General features: G+C 43.1%; 1 protein-coding gene across 1 annotated transcript in view; it reads left to right on the top strand.

The window, feature by feature from the left end:
* Nucleotides 1-1,217: 1,217 nt before the first annotated feature.
* Nucleotides 1,218-7,585, top strand: part of rimbp2a (RIMS binding protein 2a) — a 59,276-nt gene continuing 52,908 nt past the window's right edge. The window contains exon 1 of the mRNA XM_079582651.1: nt 1,218-1,378. The gene's annotated coding sequence lies outside the window, so the exon portion shown is untranslated. The remainder of the gene's footprint in view (nt 1,379-7,585) is intronic.

Genomic DNA, 7,585 nt, shown 5'->3' with positions numbered 1-7,585 from the left:
AGTTGTAAACCAGAATCAGAGTTAATCAATTTATCCTCTGGGGAAAATCCTTTTTGTTATAGACCATCCTTGCTTGACACTAACACATCACATTCTAGAAGATTGTGAATGCACCCTATAACTTTACCAGTATGTTGCGTGAACTCATTTGACATCAAAACATTTAATTCTCAAGAGCCTATAGTTTCAAATTGAGGTGCTGACCAACTATGAATTCTATAACGCAGTAGTCAACATGCTTATGTTTCGACTTGATCTTTGGTTGATACGTCTGTAATTACTGGGCTTATCCACATGAAACGCTGGGACAAAGCTCAAAGTCTTGTCTGTAAGTAGGGCAAGTTTATTTTCACACAGGGGTGTCGACAAGTGATCAAGATTTAAAGGCATTGCCATGATGATGGTCAGTTGAAATGACTTTCAGCCAAAAGACGAATATGGCAGGTTTTGAGACCTAAATCCTTCACAAATAATGGTCTGGTAGTAGATTTATAGATTTTCGTTTTTGGAGATTTCTTTCAAAATCAATGTCTCTCTCTCCCATAGAGTTGTATTGGCACCTTCCCTCCATCTGAGATTATGACATCAAATTCTAGGATCTATTGACTATCTACACTTTTTACTCACTAGCTGTGACAATTAAACATCACACCCACGCTGTTCCGACTTGACAGACAACTTTCACTGGCGCGCGATTATTATTGGCCATTTAGTCTGACTAATTCCCCAATACACGTGTTTTGGCAGTAAGCGGAAGGCACTTATGGCAAAGTGGTATCTAACAGCATAAATACAGTAGATGCAGATCACCTGACACTGACACATGAATTGTAGGCAGTTTACGGTGGCAGGGAAGATTTGCAGCCACCATAATTCAAGCACACATCATTGAGGCAATTTTGGCCGTCAAACATCCCTGACTGTTGGCCTGATGCATCTGCTCTCATACCAATCATGGGGCTTCTCTTAAAAGTATCTCCCTGATTTAACCAACACTTGTAGTGCCGGAGCTGGCTGATTAATTCAACAGAGTCGATTTGTGCAGCTCAGTGCACATGCGGACGACGCACCCAGAGAAAAGGGGAAATTGAGCAGAGGGGAAGAGAGGGAAAAAAAAAAAAGGATGGAGGAAGGGTGCCGAGGAGGAGTGTCTTTGGGGGTGGGGAGAGAGTGAAAGGAAAGGGAGAGTAGCGAGGGGGCGGAGGTTGTGAAGAGAGAGAGAGAGAGAGAGAGAGAGAGAGAGAGACGCAGGCCCAAGAGCTGCTACTGCTGCAGCCAGGCGTTTGACAATTCCCCACCCAGTGAGCAGGGAGAAGGGAGGAGATCCAAAGCTGCCTGCACCTTCGCCGGGATGCTCCAACCGTAGCCATCACTAGCGGTAACAACCACCCGTTGTATCTTTGTGTTCGATCCATCTGCTGTCTGTGATTCAGCCCTGTGCAGTTCTATATATAGTGCTGATGGTTAGCATAGCCAAGCAGCTGGGGGAAAGCAGTGTGTGCCTGCCTCTGCTGCCTGTGCTGCAGTCTCTGACAGACATCCACAGGGAGGGAAAGCTCAGGAGGATGATTTCTGTTCAGAGCGCTCTCAGCTGGGACATAGCAAGGCAAAAATATCCACCATCCGGCTTATGTGTTTCTTGGCAGCAGTAGGGCCACCTGTTTGGGGATGTGTGGGTGTGTGTGCTGCGGGGTGGGGTTACTACAATGGATGAGGCTAGCATGTGAATATGATTTTTGTTTGTGCTTTCTCTTTTCTTTCTTTCCCCTGAAATGTCACTGTAAATGGCTGCAGATATCTCTCAGAATGATCAGACTCTAAGCATGCTGCAGGAAGGGTTGTAACCTGGTCAGGTGGTTTGTGTGCCGTTTTGTCAGACACATTGATTCAGCGTGTGCGTGTGTGCGGTAACCTGAGCTGTCCTGTCCGCCGCTGTGGAGAGGTTGCCAGGTGTTGGAGATGAATTTTAACCCACCGATGGCTGATTGATACGGGCTTATTCATCTGCTCACCTCTCACTCAGCTACATGCGAACAAGCCCATGTGATTGGGTGTGTGCCTGCCTGTCTTTCATGCATACAAACACTCACTGCTGGATGAGGTGGACTTGTCACACAGCTGCAACACTACCCAATGGTGTAGATAGATTACCATGCTCTATAGATGGACTATACAAGATAGACTAGATGTATCTTAGCTTTCAAATAGCTAAGCTGAGGGTCAAAGATTTTCTTTTGCTGTGAACTATCTTGTTGATTTTTAATGCGTAAATCTCTGACTTTCTGCTCAATTTCGCACCTATACGGGGGCTTAAAATGGGCACAGCTGGTACACAGACACGTTCAGGTGATATATAAGTCGCTCCATGATTACTAATGAGATAATGACATGCTGATTTAGCTCATGTTTAGTCGGGTTCTTGGAGGGAACGCACTGTAAATTCTTGGCAATTATTTGGATTTGGAAAGGTTTAAGGATTTCTTCAAATTCTTTTAAATGATGTTGGTTATATAATGTAATGACTTTACTAAAATTAGGTTGATACATTAAATTAAACAGAATGTACTGTATCACAACATGTGGCGTTTTACCATTTTCACGCTTCCTCTATTCTTCTTCTGTGTAGTTGGAGAGTTGGTACATGCCACAGTGTTTTCGGGCAGCCAGCAAAACACAATTGATTCATAACAAATCTCACATTTGGACTATTTTCGGCTGCTGTAATAGTTTGGATTTCTGTTCACAAAAGCTGAGAGACAACGATAATGTCACAGAAAGTTATTTAAAATGCCCCAAATTTACTGAAAGGAAATAAGAAGGAAAAACATTTCTAATTCGGCATTTTGTGTCTGCAACAGGGAGAGACCATCTTACATTGCGCTGTTTCAAGTTGGATGAGTCCTATCTAGCAGCTCGTCTTTGCTCTCCACAAAAACAATAGAAAAATATATTTTCTTTTTTTCTTTTTATTTGGTTGGGACAGCACATGTTAATGAACACACTTGCTCATACATGTAAAGAACCAGGTTTACACAGGGAACTTGTGCAAACGAATGTATATGACCCATCCTTTGATGCCACTGGGGCAACCCGTAATAATAATAATAATAATAATAATAATAATAATAATAATAATATTGTCTTACACTTGTATTGCGCTTTACAAGCCTGTTACCAAGTTCCTCAAAGCGCTACACTGTTGTCATTATTCATGCACTCCATACTTGGTGGTGGTGGTAAGCTACTATTGTAGCCCCAACTGCCCTGTGGTAGACTGACGGAAGCGAGACAACCAGTCTGCGCCATCGGCCCCTCCGACCACCACTCACTCACTCACTACATTCACACCTCCTGGTGTGAATGGATGGGAGACTATTCCCAAATAGTCTCCCATCCAAGTACTGATCAGGCCTTCCCCTGCTAGTTTTTAGAGATCTGACGGGATCGGACACAGCAAAGGCAGTATAGCCCCGTAAGGAGCAGTAGCGACCGCAGTGTACGCCCAGGGACCCATCTCCAGATATGGGGCCAGGCTAATGGCCAGTATCACCTATTGTATGAAGTGGTGGGGGCAACCACAGCACCCGGAAGAAACTCAAGCAAATTCCACACAGAAACCCTGTCCAACCTGGTGATCGAACCTGGGACCTCTTAGCTGTGAAGCATGAGTGCTAACCACTATGCCACCGCGCTGTTACAAACTCATATCATTCAGTCCATAGTTCCACCATTTTCCAGGCAAGCTAAACCTCAGAATGTCCATGCTACAATGTTTTGTGCTGACTAGCTGAATGTGGCCGGTCCTAAAACTCCTGGGCTGAAATCAGGTCCCACTGGCTGTGTGACTGGCTTGATGACATATTGAGCTTCCAGCTCATATGCTTTCGACTGAGCATATGTGCGAATGTATGGCTGTGTGGGTGAGTGACAGATCACGAAGGAAACACGTCTGTACAGAGTGGAAAAAACAACAACGCACACACGACCAATGCTTTAGGCTCATTTGCTGCATTTTGCTCCATGCGCCTGTCACACCGTCGCCGCTCCCTGTGCTCTTCTTTGAGTTATTACTAAACCGCTGGCTCCGTACTCTCAAGTCTCCAAGTGCTGCTACGTTTACAACACCGTTCTTCCATTCCTCTCCTCTTCCCACATCGTCATCTCCATGTAGCAGAGGGGTGGGCAGCTGTGCCAACTGATTTTCAGAGTGATGCCAGAGGGCGAGAAGCAGAGAGAAGAGATAGGGGAAATTAAACTTGTGTTTGGAGGATTTGCCTTGCCTCTCTTGAGATTATCTGGAAAGACAGCCTTCGTGGCTAATAAAATGCTCGGGACATCGGAGGACTGCAATAATCCCTCAACAGTCACAGCTTTTTCTGCTAAATAAAATCTCTTTTTTTTTCCCCCCCTCAAACTTTCTTCTGGCTTCAACGAGGCGATTGTACATCTTAATAGAGAAAATAATTATTCTTTTTTTTTTTTTTACTTTTAACTGTGTAAGAAAAAAGTCTTTCAAAGATAGATAGAGAGTGGTCAGGTTAACCATTTCTACTGAAAATCTGTCTGAGGTTCCAAATAGATTTTAAGCTGTACTCGGTGTTGGGACACAATGATTCGTTGCTTGTGTACGGTTGAGCCACAGAGGCAGCTCCAGCACTACGGAAAGGTTATAGTTGAGTAATAGTCTAATGCTATAACCCAGCCATTTCTATCGGAAAGTCTAAAGTCCAAATGAAAAAAAAAAAAAAAGCAGCGTTATAGCCCCTCGTGTTTGTTTTGCACACGTCTGCGGTTAGCTTGTATTCAGATAATTCAAAGGGCATCAGATGTGCTGGATGTGATATTTCATAGCGCTTTTAATTATCGACAGTCCACACCTGAAAGAGAGCCGTCACTATAGCAACCACATCACCCCCTCAGCCCAGTGTGTATGGGCTATATGTTCATGGCATAACATGTGGTTCCCTGTCTACGCGAACACATGCAGGAGTATGACCAAGAGAGCTGTATTGATCTCCCCTAAATGCATCATGAGTGTCAACGCTGTTTAGCCCTCGGGTGTATGGGGAGCAAAGGGCGAAAACAATAAAAGAAGCACATTTGCTGGCAGCTTTTCAAGATGCACTGAAGTTATATTAAAGCAAAGAGAAGAAAAAAAAAACAGCACTGCAGAGGGGAAAACAGTGAGGAGAAGAGGGTGGGGCAGGTGGTGGAGAGATGGAGGATGTGTCACACTGAAGTGAGAAAACAGATACGTTCAAATACAGGGATAAGGAGCGCCTTTGTGTGTTATAATTCTTTAAAGTGCTATTAATAGGTGGGTTTTCTCTGCTCTCAATGTGCTTGTGTCATCGAATAATGTTGCTACTTACTAAGGCCAGCTATAGGGGCCCTTGTTCCAGTCATCTCTGTTCTCCACGCATCATCATAATTGACTTTTACAGTGAAGTTGATTGACTGCAGTTTTGGACTTTACAGATAATAACCATTAACCATAAACCAGGTCCAAACCTCTTCAATGTGGCTGCCGTAGAGCAAATTCCACATTAGAATTGTCGCCTTATCTGTAAGAAGAATAAGTCAAATTAGTGGTATTGTATTAAAGGTTTTCAACTTGTCATCTGCCCTGGATTGTTTTAAATTGAAGTTGTTTTGCTCCATTCAAGAAGGTTTTCTCGGTTCAGCGGATCATTGCTGGTGCCAACAAAGTCCAGAGGCAAAAAAATAAAATAAAAATACAGATAGCGATTTGAAAATGTTTTGTACGATGGAATGATCAAGGGCTTTCATAAATGTTAGTGGTATGTTTTAGTTTTTAGTTGGACCATTTTGGGCACGCAGTGCATAACATACTGTAGTCTGTGTATTGTGGCTAAACCCATTAGTGTTTATTTTTTTCATTAGGTTGCGTTCACTTGACACTCCAACGATCCCATTGCTTAATATTAAATAAGCAAAAAAAGGAAAAGAAAGAACGTTTAGTGTTTTCTCTGTCAGCAAAAATGAACTACGGTAAAATTGCTTTCACTGGTAAACTGGAAACATTTATCCATCACGCAGCCGGGATTTCATCAAAAGAAAGAGCTTCAACACAAGATTAATGACAAAAAACAATCTGTCATTGTATTAGTTGATTGATTACTGTGGCCAGTGTTGTTTTATGTATTGCTTTCTTGTCTAAAATGCCAAAACACAAACTAATGTACAAATAATACCAATGTTATTATTTGGTTTAAACATTTTAAGGATGTGCTTGTACATGCATGGGATTTTAGGGCGTTTGAGATATTTCAACATCTTACCTCGTCACCCAGGCTAATTATCGGGACTGGGAGTGATCAGCACCCGGATTGCATCTCTGAAGCACCGATAGAGGCTTACCCTCTTAAACCAAGTCTTTCAGCTGCTTCTGTGATTGAGTGCATTACTTTCCTCGTAGTAGCTCTAGTCATTCCCAGCCCTAGGAGAGCTTTACTCAAGGAGCCTCCAGCAAATCCTCTGCAGCCCACTTGCACTGGCCCACACTGTGCTCCTGCATCGCTCCACCAGTTGACAACAGAAACCCTACCAATTAGTCTGTCACATACTATGCATGACGCTAAAATTACCTTTAACTTTGCATTATTATTTCTGTTACTTTGCCCTGTAATCTCACCACACCACAGCCAGTCTCCAATGAATTTCATGTTAGCTAGGAGACCTGCTGATAAAAAGCCTGTTTGTTCCACTCCTCAAATTCCCTCCAAAGTGCCCCCTGTTAGTTCTTGTCAGCCTCGCCCACATTCCTCCCAGTCGGTGCTTCTTCAAATAACCTTTTTTTGTGTGTATATGTTGCACCATTCTCCATAGAGTTGTCTATTTTTGCCACTACCTTCGCCGCTCCCTCGTGTTTTTGAATCTAGAAAACTTGAATGAGTAAACAAGGGACGCAAAGCTTCAGTGGACCGAGAAGAAGCAAGGCCAACAACGGCATGGAGGGGAAGTGAACGCAGCATGCTTTACGGGGCAGTCCTGTTCAGATCCACATGACATGACAGGACCTGTGCTCTTGTAACTGTCACCTATTGCTCTGCGCGACTGAGTCCATCTCGCCAGAGACATGGACTCTCAGTCATGTCAGTAGTGCAGTGTTACGTAAGAATGAAGCTTCCCATCTGTGGTGCACTGAAGGCAAAGAGATCCCAATCATCTGGGGTTGGAGAATAAACTTTTCCTTGTCCTTTCTTTCTTCAAGTTAGGAAGGAAGTATCACATAAAGTTGCAGACCCATTTGAATGAAAAAACAGACATACAAAGACTTAAATAATTGAATTCAACAAAATTAGGTGTATTTATTTACCTCTACTGCTATTTTATTTGAAATGTTTATTTATAGTCTTACAATTAATCACAACAACCCTTTCAATACAATCACATGCATCTATTTTTAAAGAATAACTAAGTAACTTGTTAACCTTAATAAATCCTTTCCGTAGTCTCTCTGGGAGTAATACAAGTGTTAATGGGATGATTGGAGGGTATTTCATCTCCCCCTGGTGTCTCTGGCCGGAAAACCACCCTTGCAACTTTCCCTGCACCGACCCGG

This window comes from Gobius niger (assembly GCF_951799975.1).
Source record: "Gobius niger genome assembly, chromosome: 2".
NCBI classification, from domain to species: Eukaryota; Metazoa; Chordata; class Actinopteri; order Gobiiformes; family Gobiidae; genus Gobius; species Gobius niger.
The sequence above is the reverse complement of the archived record's forward strand: the minus strand, read 5'-3'. Positions and strand labels throughout refer to the sequence as shown.